Source organism: Jaculus jaculus, chromosome 5 (assembly GCF_020740685.1).
Source record: "Jaculus jaculus isolate mJacJac1 chromosome 5, mJacJac1.mat.Y.cur, whole genome shotgun sequence".
Classification (NCBI taxonomy): Eukaryota; Metazoa; Chordata; class Mammalia; order Rodentia; family Dipodidae; genus Jaculus; species Jaculus jaculus.
Window position 1 is genome coordinate 160,203,485 of NC_059106.1, and position 17,581 is coordinate 160,221,065.

The window sequence follows — 17,581 nt, forward strand, 5'->3', positions numbered from 1 at the left end:
TTTATATGTTTATGGCTTGGTGGCAGATTGCCAAGACTGGAACATTACAGCAAAGAACTCTAGAACTTAAAAAGAACATCTCAGGCTGGAGAGATATCTTAGTGGTTAAGGCACTTGCCTGTGAAGCCTAAGGTCCCAGGTTCAATTCTTTAGGTCCCATGTAAGCCAGATGCACATGGTGGTACATGCATCTGGAGTTCATTTGCAGTAGTTAGAGGCTCTGGCACACCTACTCTCACTCTCTCTATCTCTCTCTCTCTCCCTCTCTCTGTCTGAAAGAAAGAAGGAAGGAAGGTAGGAAGGAAGGAAGGAAGGAAGGAAGGAAGGAAGGAAGGAAGGAAGGAAGGAAGGAAGGAAGGAAGGGAGAGAAGGAAGGGAAGGGAAGGGAAGGGAAGGGAAGGGAAGGGAAGGGAAGGGAAGGGAAGGGAAGGGAAGGGAAGGGAAGGGAAGGGAAGGGAAGGGAAGGGAAGGGAAGGGAAGGGAAGGGAAGGGAAGGGAGAAAGAAAGAAATGGGCCCTGGAAGAGATTTATCCTAAGCATGGGACACCCAGACACCCAGTAACCAAGCATTTCTGGTGATCTGGGTCCCATCATACCCACAAAGCCGCACAGTCGGGCAGACCTAGCAGCCTCCATGTTAATATGGGGGCAGTATGCTTTAGTTTGTTTTGTAGGTATAACTAAACACTGGAAACTTAATAAAAAAAAATGGGCATTATTTTTCTCAGTGGAAACTGGGAAGTCCCAAGATCAACAGTCAACATGTTTCTTGTCTGGTCCAAATCCAATTTATGTGCCATGGTGCCTCGAATGTTGTGCCCACAAAGGAGAAGGTGCCAGGTTTTCATGACACAGAACAGAAGATCCAAAGAGCATGAATCCAGATGTTGCATGACACCTCCTTTATAGGGGTCTTTAATCCTATTCATGGCGTTAAGAGTCTTCATGATCTAATCAATTCTTAGTGGTCCTGTGTTTCGATACCATCACATTGGCTATTAATTGGCCTGAATTTTGGAGGGCACACATCTGAACAACAGTATGGGTACAAGCACATCAAGGGCACAGACAAGCTGCACAAACAGGTACCCAGACCACAGTGTCATTATTTGCCACTTGTTGGGTCAGTGCCTCCCTTGAGTACATACCCGTGGCCGTGTGGGCATTCCCTTGTGACTAGCTGATGCAGGAGGACAAAGCCTCAGCTTGGGTTGCCACAAGGCAGCTAAGTATAAGGGTTCTAGAAAACAGAAAACCAGTGGCTGAGGAGCAGCCTCACTCGCCGTCTAGCCTTGAAAGATGACGGTGGGAAGAAATCTTCCCAATGGACAGAGGTTCGGATGCCATACGCGTCATGTGAAATGGGGATTGGCAATCCACGGTGTGCACTTATCATTTGCTCCTTACACTTCGGCTGGACTTGGGCAATATCCGTGGGTGGTGCGTCCTCAAATCTAGATGAGCATTAAAGTCATCTGAGAATCTCAAACTCCCACACGAGAAATGCAGAAATAGAAGTCCAGACATGAAGCTCAGAATCTTCATCTTGAGATCCTCGGGTGGCCTCCTAATTTCCGTTTTAGGAAACATTTGTCTGAATGGTTAGTTAGCAGGGCCGTAGCAGAGGACAAAGTCATCAGTCACAACACCAGTGCCTCTAACATCTATGCGCTCTGCACACGTCGGCTTTTCCGTCTCACAGCCACGCTCCTGGGCATGTCATGTCATGTGATCCATCATATTTTGCCCCTGAGAAGACTGGAGTTCAGTGACTTGCCCGAGGCTACAGAGCTAGTGAATGACAGAGGCAGCACTTTGAACGTGGTCTCACTACCGCTTACCCAGGACACTGTAGTAAAAAGAACAGTTAAGGAAAGAAAGGGAGTTGAAATCTCTGTAACCCAAAAAGCACACGCAGCCTGTAGGACTAGATTCCATATATACCTAAACAGAAGACAGTTTTTCCTAATGGCTCCGTATTAGAATGGTCCACAACAGCGTATGGGCGCCACACAGTGGCTGTGAAGGGTTGCTTGTATCGCCACAGCTCTTCAGTGGCAGGGTCAGCTTGTTTCAGAAAAATTATTGACATTAAACAGACGACCCTCCTCCCAGGTTCCAAAAGAATGTTTACGTTTTTAGAAAATGTTTGTAAAATATGTCATAAAAAATGAAAAGAAAATAGGTGAAGTCAATAATGGCAATAGGAGTGATAGATTTTTTTTTTCAAATAAAACGTAGTCATAAAAGATAAAAAGTGACAATGTAAATAATTTAAAGTCATATATTTATAATGATTTTATTATGCTCATACGTTGATATGCTCTCATGATTTTCTGGGAGCTATATACCTAAACTCAGCTTCCTGAGTGTAACCACTGAGTGTGGGTGCTCTGGAGATTGATAAGTATCACTGGAAGGCCACCCAGGGTATCTGTGTGAGGTTTCCACGTGAGTCTGTGGACTGAGTGGGGAAGGCCTGCCCTGAACAGGGGTAGGCACCATCCAATTAACTGAGTGATAGAACATAAAACTTGGGGGGGAGGGGTTGCTGGAGTGATGGCTTAGCAGTCAAAATACTTGAATGTGAAGCCTAAAGACCCTGGTTCCCCAGGACACACATAAGCCAGATGCATAGGTGGCACATGTGTCTGGAGTTTGTTTGCAGTGGCTGGAGGCCCTGAAATGCTCTACCTACTATCCATCTATCATCTACTATCTATCTGTCTATCTATCTATCTATCTATCTATCTATCTATCTATCTATTATCTATCTCTCAAATAAATGAATAATTTTTTTTTTTAATGGGAGCATGGAAACTTCTAGCTATCATCTGCCCTTGGATATGAGAACTCCAGTTTCTGTGGCCTTTGAACTCCAGGACTTAGGGGCTCTAGGGTCCTCTATATCATTAGCACGCCTGCTTCTCAGGACTCCGGCATTGGATTGGGCCACATGACTGACGTCCTTGGCTCCCTAGCTGGAATCTCTCAGCCTCCATAAGTGGGTTAATTTTCCAGGTCCTTTTTCATTTCTTTCCTTTCTAATTTTCCTCTCTCTCTCTTTCTCTCTCCCTCTCTACTCTCCCTCCCTCCCTCTTCCCTTCCCTCCCTTCATCACAGAGAGAATGTATGTGGGGAGAGAGAATGATAGCTGCATCTCCTAACAGCTGCACTGCCTCTGGAGAATGCTAGCTAAGACAGACTCAGAGAGGATTACCGTACGCATCGGTTACAGAGCCCAGGCCACCCCGGGCAGTGACAGGTTGCTAGAGCCTTCACTACAAACACATCTGACAGTGAGAATGGGAAGAAAGAAAAGACGCCTGGTCTGTTGGGAGGAAAAAGAAAATTCCTCTTCAGCACTGACATTGCTTTAAAAAGCAACTGGAAAACAGGCTACTTGAGCTTTGGGTCTTGGCTCTGCAAGCTGCACGGGGCAGGGCTCCTGCAATCCGTGAAGCAGGTTGGTCCTCTTCTATGGGAAGCTTCCGGCTTTGGGATCCCTGTCACGAGAAACCCATTCTAGACATCCGGGGCCTCATCAGCAGACCTCTGTCAGGCATCAGAAGGAAATGGGCAGTTGGCCAGTAAGCAAGCATACATTTCACACACACACACACACACACACACACACACACACACACACATACACACACCTAATGAAAACCACACACAGGAAAACACGCGATGTGTTCTACCTGCCCAAGACAATCTGGAGTAGAAAGCAAATGGAAAATCGCCTCGGGGACTTTATTCTGAATCCACTACATCTGAGGGGGGAATTGAGTTTCTCAAAAAATAAAGTCAGTCTGTTTACAAACATACTGTTTTTGCCAAAGAGAATTCTTAATTTTAGGTGCTCTGGGAAAACTGCAGAGTCCTCGGGTTTGGGGCCAAAGACGCCCAAATGTTGCAATCCTAAACCTTTGGCAGTGACAAAAAACATGTTTGCAAGTGGAAAGTTTTCGGTGTGGGGCTTCGTGTGTTGTTTTGTTTGGGTGCCCGCTTGCTTGCTTGCTTGGTGCCAAAGGATTTCCTCTACGTCTTCCCAGAACTAGGGAGCAGGGGTCAGCGGTCCTTGGGATCTTGGCCCACCTGTGCCCCTCCTCAGACATCCTGTATGGTTTGAGGCAAGGAAAGAAAAGAAGAAAAATTAAATGTCTTTCAACTTGGGAAGCCATCTTCAATATAGGGAAACCTTAAAACCTGAAGCTTCTGACAGCTGGATTTCCTAGAGGCTGAATGGATTTCTGCTCTTCACCCTAATTCTGAGCCAACATTGGGTGGTCTTCCTACTATATTGCTCCTGTTGTCTTCCCATATCTCCACCTCTCTTGGTTAGTCTCTGCTCAGGTAGCAGTTTAATATATTAACAGAGACTCCACGCCTATCGAAACTAGACACCCAGAGAGGACTGGCTTCCCAGATGTAGGGTTTCCAGATGTGTCGCTACCCTCCCGTAAAACAGGAATAATTGTCTTGGAACCGGGGGCTTTTGATTAGCAAAATGGGTGTGTTAGAACTCACAAAGCGAAGGCTGGTCCTTTGGTCTAACGTTTTGGTCACGGGAAGATATAGAAGGGCTCCAATATCCCACCTAACACTAGACAAAGACAACCTGAATGCAGCATGTCTACTGCTGGGGACTGAAGCAGATTGAAGGCCCCAGAGGACAGCAGAGAGAGCCAAGCAGCTTAGCGCTCAAACCTTCAGCTCACCAACCCAGATAGGGAGGTAGGGGAGAGAAGAACTGCACCCTGGTTCAGTCCTGAGAGTCCAGGGCCACCTTGGACCCCCACACAGCAGAGACTCGCCCACCTACAGCAGGAGCAGACCAACTGATGAGATCCACCAAGAGTCATGCCCAGACAGCTTCTGAGTCCACTGTGTGCCTCAGCAACTCACTCTCAGGAAGCCCCAAGATGGCCATCACACCTGACCCCTCCTTCTCTCCGCCAGCCTCCAGGTGGCCCTCCCTCCTCTCTATCTGTTCATGATAATCGTGCCTTGCATCGCAGAGGATTCTGCCCTCTACTTTATCCTCTCTTTCCCTCCATAGCACATCTATTGTCAAATGCCACTGGTCCTACCTTGCTGTTGTCTTTCCCATCCATCCTTGGTCTTCATGTCAGCGCTAACACCTGAGTCAGGTTTCTCAATGGAACTCTAACTGGACGCCTTCCTAATATCCTTGGTGCCTTCGCAAACCTCTTCTCTCTGCTTAAAATATTCTACCCATCTTCACCCATCTAACTTCTGTTCATCTATAGATGGTCCTATGTGCCTCTTCTTCCTGGAAGGCATCAAGCTTTCACCAACGGGTAGGCAGAAAATGGATTCCTATTGGCTGGAATTACAAGGAAATAGCTTAAGTAGACCTCAAAGGTAAGGTGGTGGGGCGGCGGTGGCTCACTGACGACAAGGACCCGGTCTCATTCTCTCTAGTGTCTTTGCTGTCCCTGGTGTGATCTTCATCTTCTAGCTAGTAACAAGATGTCTGTTCCCATTCTAGATGTTTTCAAGTGGAAGAGGAGGAACAGAAGGAGGAGGGTCAAGGGAAACACTGGGAGGGGGAGGAGGCTGTTCAGAAGGAGATATGAGGAGACATTTTCCAGAAGCATGCATTTCTCTCCCTGCCCCCAACAGAATCCTCTTTACATTGTACTGGCCAAAATGAGTTCATGGGTCTGTTACTCTACCAGTCACTGGCAAGGGGGATGGCTTGACTGACCGGTGAGGCCATAAGAGTTCAACTTCCTACGTGGAGCTCAGATGAAGAGAACTCTACTCCCTGATCCAAGCTTTCTTCCCATTTGGAAAGAAATATGAAGCAACTGCATCTGGTTCAACGGTCCTCCAAGAGCCTTGCCTTCCTTGACCTCCTGAGCATTCACTAACTGGGAGGTGAAAACAGCCTCCTCCTCACCCCCTTCACACTCACCATCTCTTGCAGAGCTTCACACAGCTTCAACGGGAATCACATCTCAACACATGAGTTTGAAGTGGTAGTTCAGATTCAAGCCATGATACTCAAGTATGGAGAAGGGAGAGCTTCAAAATGTTTTTGGAGGTAGAATCTACCTACTGTCTATGGCCATACCACCCTGGATACATCCAATCTTGTCTGATCTCAGAAGCTAAGTAGACCCGGGCCTGGTTAGTCCTTGGATGGGAGAACTATCTACCCACGTAAGCTCCAGGGCTCTGTCAGTTATACATCACATAAAAAAAACACAAGTTAGGATTATACAAAGCTGAATTTTTCCTTCCCTTCTTTTTCTGCATAATAGATATTTTATTAGTATTTTTATTCATTTATTTGAAAGCAGACAGAGATAGAGAGAAAAGAGACAGAGAGAATTAGTGTGCCAGGGCTTTCAGCTACTGCAAACGAACTCCAGATGCATGTGCCCCTTTGTGCATCTGGCTTTATGTAGGTGCTAGGGAATCAAACCTGGGGAAGTAGGTTTTGCAGGCAAGCACCTTAACCCCTGAGCTATCTCTCCAGCCATGCTCCCTTGTCTTCTTTTTTTAAATTAATTTACTTTATTTTGGTTTTTCAAGGTCTCCCTCCAGCTCAGTCTGACCTGAAATTTACTATGTAGTCTCAGGCTGGCCTAAACTCACTGTGCTCCTCCTACCTCAATCTCCCAAGTGCTAGAATTAAAGATGTGTGCCACCACACCCAGCTTAACCAGATGGCGTTTTATAAAATATTTTAACTTTATTTATTTATTTGAGAGAGAGTCAGAGAGAGAGGTGAGGGGGGGCAGACAGAGAGAGAGAAAGTGAATAGGCATGCCAGGACCTCCAGCCACTGCAAATTCCAGATGCATCTGGCTTACATGGGTACCGGGGAATTGAACTGGGATTCTTAGGCTCCACAGGCAAGCACCTTAACCAGTAAGCCATCTCTCCAGCCTCTCTTGTCTTCTTTGAAATCCCCTACTGTAACTCCTCTATCGCAGGTTTTCACACCATTTAAAGGCTTAAGAGGCTTTTGAAGTTGTTTTTCTATTCACGTCCTAGCACACAGGCAGTGAGTCAGTCTGTCCCCAGTCTTCAGATGCTGGTCTTGAACTCCACCTCGGTGCTATGTGATCATTCACTTTGTCTCCCAGCACGGATCCACACACTCAGTGTCCCCAGAAGCGTTGTCTCAGCAGGCTTGGATGAGCACCTGTGGGATGCTCACTCCCCAGTGCCCCAAGGTCCTCACACGAAAACAAAGACCTTGGGTGAGCCACGTGGAGAACTGAGCCCTGCTGATGGGAATCCCAACAGTCTCTCACGTCAACAGCCAGCGAGGAGACCTGGCAGCACCCGTGTGGCCACAGTGTGGCACCATCTTCCCAGCACATGCCAGAGAAACGCCGTACGTTAAGTACACGCACAGAGTGAAAAGGTACCCTTGAAGTCCTCTACTCAGATGCATGGAATGATGTCCCTGACGGACAGGGTGGCTCACTGTTCAAGGAGCAACGGTGGTCATTTTCCTTTCTTCAGGAACGTGGGCTGCAGGCTCCCCATCTGGCAAGCCCACCCTCTGGAAGCCGAGTCCTTGGAGACAGAGCCCCACCAGGAACCAAGTTCAAACTGTGTGCAACCCTTACGTTATGTCTATTTTAGAAGTTGACTTTGGCAGAGGTGTTGACCACTCACACAATATATCTACTCTTCGAAAAGATAAGGAGGAGGTTTAAAAACCTAGCACTGACTTTTCTTTAAATTCTCACTTGGAAGCAAATGCCTTGGCTTCCAAAGAGGGGTATAAAACTTGCCTCAATGATGACAAAGGAGCTGGAACACCTTATAAAGAAAAGATTGTAACTATAACTTACTTTTAAAGAACCTGTCTGCTAACATATCTCCTGACTGGCAAATTCTGAAGAATGTAAATCTTCAGATTATAGTCTATCTGAGGCAGTGTTGGTTTTTTTGTTTTTCAGAACTATTGGAATGAGTCTAAGTAATGAAATAAATTCAATCATATTTTAAAGAGTCACTGTCGAGAGATGGAGTCAGATGGTGGATCACGTATAAATGGGGCAGAAGAAGAGAAGCCACTAACTCATCCAAGATGCCAAAGCCCCACCATGAGGGCACTCTGGGAGAATTAGGAACAAGGGCCAGGGGCATGGTTCAGCGGGTAAAAGTGCCTGTCACACACACATGAGGCCTTACAGAAGCCTGAGACCATCTGAGTTCGATTTCTCAGAACCCACATGAACAGCTAGGCATGGACATGCATGCCTGTAGCCCCAGTCCTTTTGCGGAGTGGAGACCAGAGAGTCTGGAGCTCACAGAAACCACAGCCCTGGGTTCAGAGAGAGACTGTGCCTCAAGGAAATAAGCGCAGATGGGTAAGAGAGAAGGACACCTGTTGTTCATTCTCCTCATCTGCACACACAAGAACACACACACTCGCACACACACACACACACACACGGAAAGAATTAGGAAGATTTCAACTCTCCATCCCTTCCAATAGTGAATGAGTAAGAAGACCACATTCAAAAGGGAATGACAGAGGGCTGAGATAGCTCAGTGGTTAAAGGTACTTGCTGGCAAAGCCTGACAGCTTGGGTTCAATTCCCCAGTACCCATGTAAAGCCAGATGCAACAGGTGGTGCATGCATCTGGAATTTGTTTGCAGTACCAGAATTCTCTTGCATACCCATACTCTTTCAGTGTCTGCCTCTCTCTGTCTCTCAAATAAATAAAAAAATTTTACTACAAAATAGAACTGCACAATATTTTCTCAGATCTACTTCTGTACTACTCAAAACACTTCAATCTCCTCCCCCAACAGCTCTTTTTCCTTTACCTTTGAACAAAATGGAAAAATTAAACTTTATTAAAGCTCATGAAACAAAACCTTTAATTCAGGCTCCACCAGGTACTTTTAAATAAATAACATAAACATTTTCCATGCTGAAAAGTCATGTAATTGGGTCACCAAACAAAACAAGACACCACTGTAACAGGAAACATCTCAGGGGTACAAGAAGAAAATGAAGAAAGGAGAAAAAGTCCCTGACTAATCATAAAGTGATGCAAATGTGAAAGGAAATACTCAGGCTGTATTTTTACCCAGCTGGGCAGTCAGATGTTTAGAAATGCCCTGGATGCTTTCTCAATCTTTCCTGCTATTAAAAGCAAAACTGATCAGAATCAACTCTTTTTCTTTCTTTCTTTCTTTTTTCTTTCTTTCTTTCTTTCTTTCTTTCTTTCTTTCTTTCTTTCTTTCTCTCTTTCTTTCTTTCTTTCTTTCTTTCTCTCTTTCTTTTTTCTTTCTTTCTGCAGGCTCTTCTTAATCATAGCTGTTCCGCCCAGCGGCGATAGGAGGTCTAATTGTGAGGACGTTAAAGTAAGATGTTAGCCTGGGCCAGAGTTATTTCTGTGAAAGTCACAAGAACTGCGAGTCTGGGAACACGTGCAGAACTGGGAAAAGGAGGAGGTGGGGAAGGACTTAGCACATTTTCAGTTTGTTTCTCTCACAACCTGTGTGAAGACCCAGACATTGATGGACTCCAGAAGAAGTCTCTGCCGGCTGCACTCCCGGGAGCTCGGCCAACGCCCACAGGCCTGTGGTGAGCTGGTCCCTGGAGGGAGAAGGTGGTGACAGCCACAGGCTAGTTACACGGTGTGAGAGCCGGGAGGACAAGCTCTGGCAATGCCCGAGTCGCCCTCTGTGGCCTTTTCTTCAAGAGTGAAGTTGGAGGCATCTGGTCAACCCCAGGTGAAGCGGCGACTCGGAGCGAAGCTTGGAAACTGTCAAGGAAGCCAGCCCTAACGAGGAGCAGAGACCCAGAAGTATGTGCCGAGTCAGCCGGGCGGGGGCTGGAGTGAGAAGCCGGCTTGGCTAGACTCAGTGCCACCAAAGCTATGGCTATGTGGGACCGCTCGGCCGCTGGGGCAGAGGGCACAAGTATCCTGCAGAGCGCCCTGCACGACAGGCATCATTAGCCTTGCGATTCTCAGCAAGCTGAGGAGACTGGTGCCAGCTTTTGCCCTGGATCAGTGCTTGGCCCTTTCCCCAAAATAGCATGTGAGACCTGTGAAAAATGTGCCTTGGCCCATTTTAGACTCTGGGCTCAGAAGACATGAGGGCAGGAACGAGGCCGGATTTACATAAAGTCCTTATCACCCCTTGCTGGAATGTGTTCTCTGGCTTGGGGACTGTCCCTAAGAAATAACACAGGACCCAGCAGCACAACCCAGAGAGCTTCATCCTTCAGCGTGCATCCTGTCGGGATGACATATGTAGAGGAGGGGACTTTTGCCACTCCTGTGCCCTGATCAACAAGAACATAGCTTTATGAAGACATCACACTCAGTCATTCCTGAGGCAAAATCACTTTTTTATTTTATTTTTATTTATTTTACGGGAAGAAAGAGAGGGAGAGAGAGAGAGAAAGAATGGGCATGCCAGGGCCTCCAGCCACTGCAAACAAACTCCAGACACGTGTGCCCCCTTGTGCATCTGGCTAGTATGCAATCGAACCTTGGTCCTTGGGCTTTGTAGGCAAACACCTTAACTGCTAAGCCATTCCTCCGACCCAAAAATCACTTTTTTATATTGATAAACCCAGCCACCTTCTTTTCCAACTTAGGTCAAAACGAACATGTCTCAATTCAGCAATGTCACTTTCTGCCGTTTCCGTGTGGGAACTCTTATGCGCTAGCAAAACTGGCATCAGGGATGGACATTCATCTGGTGGAAGGGGAAGTGTGTGGACATGCAGCCACACATAACCATAAGCCAGATGACTCCTTGTTTTTCCCACTTCAGGCAAAGTCTGCTGGCTATTAAGGAAGAGAGAAGTAATGTGTCCCCAGGAACCCAGAGTCACTGGTATAGACTGACCTGCTTCCACTCACCCCACAATTAACATGCTGAACTGTTAACCTGTGTATTAACCTATAATAACCAGTACCTTATAATGTGACCTTAACAGGAAATTATAACTAGCCAAGATGAAGTCATTAGTGGAGTGAGGTGGGCTGCTAATCCAGTCTGGCTGGAGTCTTTTTTTTTTTAATTTTTTTAAATTTTTTTTATTAGTTTTCTATTCAGCAAATACAGGCAGTTTGGTACCATTATTAGGCTCATCTGTGACTTACTCTCTCCCCAATATCCCCTCCTTGTTGATGTATATGGGTCGTGCATTGTGGAGTTAGCCCACAGTTATTGGTACGATAAATGCTTCTGCATATCTTGACCCAATGTGTGGCTCTGACATTCTTTCCGCCCCCTCTTCCGCAAAATTTCCCTGAGCTATGTTGGGTTCATTTTTGGTCTGCTTCAGTGATAAGGTGTTGGGGGCCTCTGAGGCTCTGGCTTTCTGATTTGGTAGGAGTTGATTTTTCTCTGTGTTGGTCTCCTTCCCCCTTGTGCTGGTATCTGGTTCATCAGGAAAACAGCACCTTTGCTTGTTTTGCCAATTTTCCTTAGTTTCAGTCAAGGCCTTTTTGAGGTATGATGGGCTGGCTCTCTCCTTAGGATCTGCATCTATCTGAAAAAGAGAAGCAGAATCTCCAACGGAGAGTAAGTTAGCACCAGGACAAATGAGATAACCCTTACTTTTTTAATACAGAGTTTAATAGGTGTAGGCCCTTTTGTACCCCATGATTGATGGTAGCTTAATATTGGAGAGTGGGCTTATGTTTGGATATGGTTCTGACTTGGCTGGAGTCTTTATGTAGAGTAACACCATGGAAAGAGACAAAGGTGTGTACGGCGAGAAGATGCCAACAACAGTGAGGAGAAATACCTGGAACAAACTCTTCCCCATGCTGCAGAAAGAACTAGCCTTGCCAATTTGTTGATTTTGGACTTTGGACCTCTGAAATTCAGACTACAAGTGCTGTTGTTCAGGCCGTTTACTCTGTGGCACATATTTACTCCAAGGACACTCATATAATCACATATGACTTTTGTGAGTCTTAGATCCTTTGGCCTTCATGGGTCCCTCCCCCCATAACAAATATTCAAAATTACTCATATCCCTGTGTTTCTATAGAGAAATATTATACAGGCTGGGCATGGAGGTATGGTGGTGCACACCTTTAATCCCAGCACTCAGGAAGCCAAAGTATGAGGAGCACTGTGAGTTCAAGACCAGCCTGAGATTGCACAGTGAATTCTAAGTCAGCCTGAACTACAGCGAGAATCTACCTTGAAAAAAAAAAAGAAAGAAAGGAAAGAAAAAAGAAAGGAAGAAAGAAAGAAGTATAAAGCAGGCTGAATTATATTCATCTTTACCTCTTTATTTAAAAAAATACCGATCTTAGTGGGCATGAAAAGTCACATGGGCCCTGGACACTGTGCCTTCTGCGTCTCACAGCCCCATAGGAAAAGATTCCTTAAAGCCCTCAGTCAAGGTTAAAGGAGTCCTTGGACATCCTCTGTCTTGGTGGCACATTGAAATGACTCAGACCACTCCCTCACCTCCCCCAGGCTCAGAGTACCTGTGAAAACCAAAGTACTTTCTCATGGACCTCTGCTGACCCAGCACAGCCGGGATGTAGTAAGTGCTCAGTAAATAACTGTTGATCCAACTTGAAATGAACAGATAGGGATCTGAGGCTATTCAAGGTCATTACCGAGAATAAAACAAGCAAAGAAGAAAGTGCTGGCAGGCGCCGAACCTTAACAGCTGCAGCCTCGGCTCCTGGTAGCACAGCGAGGATTTGGAAGCTTGGCCCAGCAAAGATTTTGAAACTGAAATAAAATGTTTTATAACCATCAATTCTGCTCCATTTCTTTTTACCCTCTTGCTCTCTTCCTTTATCCAAATTTTGTTTTTTCACTTTTGTTTCGAGGGGTTTCACGTGAAGGTTTCTCAAATTCTGACTTTTCCACTGAGATTGTGCGAAAGCAAGTAGACCCGGGCTTGCTGGACCCCGCTTCCCCTGTCCTGTAGCTCAGGACGGGGCGACAGTCCTAGTCACCCTCACTTTGGGACAGTTTCTTTTTTTCCTGCTAGCCATCCTTCATCTTTGTCATGTTCTTTTCTCCACCGGGAACCCACACTAGAAGACAAACAAACCTCATTTAGCCCTACTGACACTGCATACAGTTTTTCAGGGGAAACATTACAGGGCCTGGGGAGATGGCTCAGCAGCTAAGAGCACTTGCCACAGAACCCTGAGGACCTGGGAAGGTCAATGCAGCAGCACTCACATAAACAGGGTCACACCAGTGACTCTAGTCCTACGGGGGCCAGACCAGAGAATTTCTGGGACTTGCTAAAACCACAGTTCCAGGTTCACAGAGAGATTCCATCTCAATAAAACTCAATGATGCACTGAAGGAGGACATCTGACATTGCCCTCTGACCTCCGCATGCACATGCATGGGGCACGGATCTTCACGCATGCATACGTGCTCACACTATACACATTCCACACACCTCACATACTACACACACACACACACACACACACACACAAGAAACATTCTATTGAACACATGGAAGAAACTACGATATGGCTGAAAATAACACTTACAAATTTATGGTGGGATATCATGAGCTGTTAGAACATTCTCCTAAAAGCATTAATTATTAATTAGTTAATAAGATACTGTGAGTGTCACACAAGCAAAAGGCTGTAAGGAATACAACTGGGAGATGCAAGGTTTAAAAAGCCAAGCCAATTTTCTGTAGCACAAGACTTTTCAGAGCCTTTTACCTACAACGCCAATCTCCACAAAGCAGAGAGGGCATTGTGTATTTCATAGATTGACTTGGCCATGGATGCACCCCACAGGGCGGGGAGATACTTCAGGGAAAAGGGTGCAGCTCAAGGGACGCTTTATCACAGACTCATGTGCAGTTTCAAAGAAGACATGTGCTTCTTGAAGAAGGGCTACTCACTATGTGCTGAAATACTTGAAGTGATCTTAAAAATTAAAAAAAACAGGGCTGGAGAAATGGTTTAGCAGTTAAGGCATTTGCCTATGAAGCCAAAGGACCCACGTTCAATTCCCCAGGGCTCACGTTAGTCAGATGCACAAGGGTCGCACGCATTTGCAGTGGCTGGAGGCCCTGGCGTGCCTATTCTCTATCTATCTATCTGCCTCTTTCTCTCTGTCTGTCGCTCTCAAACAAACAAATAAATAAATAAATAAATATAAATAAATAAATATTTTTTTAATTTTTTTTTATTTATTTATTTGAGAGCGACAGACACAGAGAGAAAGACACATAGAGGGAGAGAATGGGCGCGCCAGGGCTTCCAGCCTCTGCAAACGAACTCCAGACGCGTGCGCCCCCTTGTGCATCTGGCTAACGTGGGACCTGGGGAACCGAGCCTCGAACCGGGGTCCTTAGGCTTCACAGGCAAGCGCTTAACCGCTAAGCCATCTCTCCAGCCCATAAATAAATAAATATTTTAACGCTTGTATTTGAGCTCAAAACAAAGCAAGATAAGTTGACTAAACAGTGTGAGAGAAGAGGCCTGGGGAAAGAGCTCTAGCGACAGGAAGAATTTACAAGTAGAGCTTGAAGAACACTAGAAAGCCAGCTGGAAGGTGTCTGTGGACAGCACCCCAAGACCCCAAAGGAATGGGGGGGTGGGCAGGGAGGTGAAGCACCATACTTCTGTGGGACGAGCCGGAACCAGGAACTCAGCTTGCAGGCACAGGCGCAGGCGTGGTCCGGAAGGCCACAGGGAACTAGGCTCCATCACTGACGTCCCCCTGCCCAGTTCTCAGGGAGCAAAAGGTACCAACAGTCAGGATTGTGAACCAGGCACATGGTGGAGCCACTCCAGGTCAGGGCTGAGCACATTAAAAGATCAAAATCCCACACTCTCTGACTTGAGACGCGCATCTTAATCATGCAGTCAATGCACTCATCTGCAAAATAAGGTCTTCCCAGTATCACCCTGACAATATGTGATGTTATGCAATTCATGCATCTGAACAGAGCCAGCAGGGCTTAAATGGACAGGGCACTTGGAGGTCACAGAGTCTAGTCTCCCACTGTGAGCTTAGTGGGATGGTGTGAGCTGACACTGAGCTCTTTTTCTAAAGGAGAGCAGCTGTTCTAGCCTAGATAGTTGGAAAGTCAAATGCAGCCCCCGCCCACATCACCTGAGCAAGAGGTGGGGTTCTCCTCCGCACCCATGAGACACAGCTTTAAGACAACCAAATGGTCATGTATTGGGGGACAGGAATGCAGAAGAAGTTCTGGGGTGGTCTTCTTCCCTTTGGGACTCAAACAAGATCCATCCCCACACCATCCTGAGTCTCTTTAAAAATATTTTCTTTTTTGTTTATTTATGAGCGTGACAGAGGCAGGTAGAGAGAATGGGTGCACTAGGATCTTTAGCCACGGCAAATGAACTCCAGACGCATGTGCCACTTTGTGTATTGTGTGGCTTATGCATTACATGGCTCACGTGGGTCCTGGGGAGTGGAACCTGGGTTCTTAGGCTTCACAGGCAAATACCTTAACGACTAAGCCAGCTCTCCAGCCCCTGCCCTGAATCCTAAATGATGTAATCAACTGAGTCTTGTGTTCTAATTTCGTAGCTACTTCCCAAACTGCCATGGACCCATTAACAATTCCTGAGTCTATAAAATTAAGAAATTAGTAATAGTTCCACAGAGCTGCAGAGTGGATTGTGTGGTGTAGGCTGTCCAATGCGGGAAAGTTCATAGCTGGCCCAGAGGGACAAGTCAATAAATATTCTCAGCTCTGTGTGTGTTGTGATCCAACAAATGATGTCCCCGGGTGCATCACTGATGCGTCTCCCCACCATCAGATACCACCTGTTGCATCCTGGCACTCTTCTTGCCCGCCTGCGAGGGATTTCAGCTCCAGCCACTCACGGTTTTCTTCACCCCGCTGCCGCTACAGCAAATGGAGACCAAGAACATATACCCACTGGGCATCCCACATTCCTTTATGCCCATAGCTAGCATTATAATTTTAGCTAAAATTTCAGAATAAGTTGGCTTTCCATTATTAATGTTTTTTAAAATTTTTTATGTATTTCATTTACTTGAGAGAGAGAGAGAGGCAGATAGAGACAGAGAGAATGGGCACTCCAGGGCCTTCAGCTGCTGCAAATGAATTCTAGATAGACACATCACCGTGTGCATCTGGCTTACATGGGTCCTAGGGAATCGAACCTCGTTGGTTGATGCAACTTACACATGACCTGCATAATGTGAGGGAAAATGATGATATCGAAATGGAAGAGGGACTAGCTTGAAAGAAGGAGTTCAGTGGAGAAAGGATAGTGGAGGGGGACAAAGGAGCACTGTGGGAGAAGATTATGACCAGGGCACATTGTGATGATGTGAATGAAAGTTGTTAATTAATAAAAATGTTTTCAAAGGCCAGGCATGGTGGTGCATGCTTTCAGTCCCAGCACTCAGGAGGCAGAGACTGGAGGATTGCTGTGACTTCAAGGCTAGCATCAACCTACAGAGTGAGTTCCAGGTCATCCTGGGCTAGAGTGAGACCCTACCTCAAAAAAAAAAATTGTTTTGAAAATGCAAAATATGTCCTAAAAATGCAGGGTGACCTGGGTTGTTTGTTAATCCCCTTCCCATCTGCCACTTGAGGGTGGCACTGATCCTTGCCATCTTTGGTTCACTCTCAGCTTCTGGCTAGCCCTTTAATTAAAAAAAAAAAATGGAATTGAGTAATGCAAGTCAATTCATTAGAGTGAAACTTTTTTTTTAATGAACTCAACTGGCAGTGCATTAACTCAACATGTATTTCAAATATTGGAAGAATGGCTAAAATATAAGCATAGATTGTTTTATGAAGTATTATTTTGAAAGTGAGATACTGAGTAATCAATCCATTCACTCAAAAAGTGCTAGCTTAATACCTACTAAGAGCCCATCGGGATTGAAACCATTGGAAGTAATAGATGAACCAAGTCATGGACAGGCGGCAGGCAAGCAAATAGATCCCCAAATACCTGTTCACAAAGGAGGCATGAACAGACGTGGGCAGTGCACAAAACAGAGGCTGTGCTCTGGTCAGAAGGTCCGCCAAGCTTTCAGTGAGCGGCAGCATTGCAGCTAAGCTGGCTAGGGTCTCACTTGATGGACAGGTGGGAAAGTGGGAGGCAACACTGAGTGATTGGAAGGCATTCAAGACAGTATAAATTTCTCATAAAAAAAAAATGTCACAGGAGGACTGGAAAGACTGGAAAGCGGTTAAGGAGCTTGCCTGTGAAGCCAAAAGACGCAGGTTTGTTTCTCCAGAACCCACGTAAGCCAGATACACAAGGTGGCGCGTGCGTCTGTGGAGTTCGTTTACAGTGGCTGGTGGCCCTGATGCACCAATTTTCATTCTCTCTCATAAATAAATAAGTAAATGTCACAGGACACCGGGGGGCAGATGAATTCAGAATGGCTGGAATATCAGGTCCAGGGAGACTTGTGAAGGTGATGGGTAGAAGTTCGATGAAAGAACTATCCCTGAGGACTTGAGCTTCACCCTAAAAGCAGAGCAGACTTTCAGACTTGCCACTAGTGCGGAACCAAGCAGGGGGGGCACCGCGGTCATGAGCAGGCAAGCGCAGGAAATTACTTAGCTGTCTG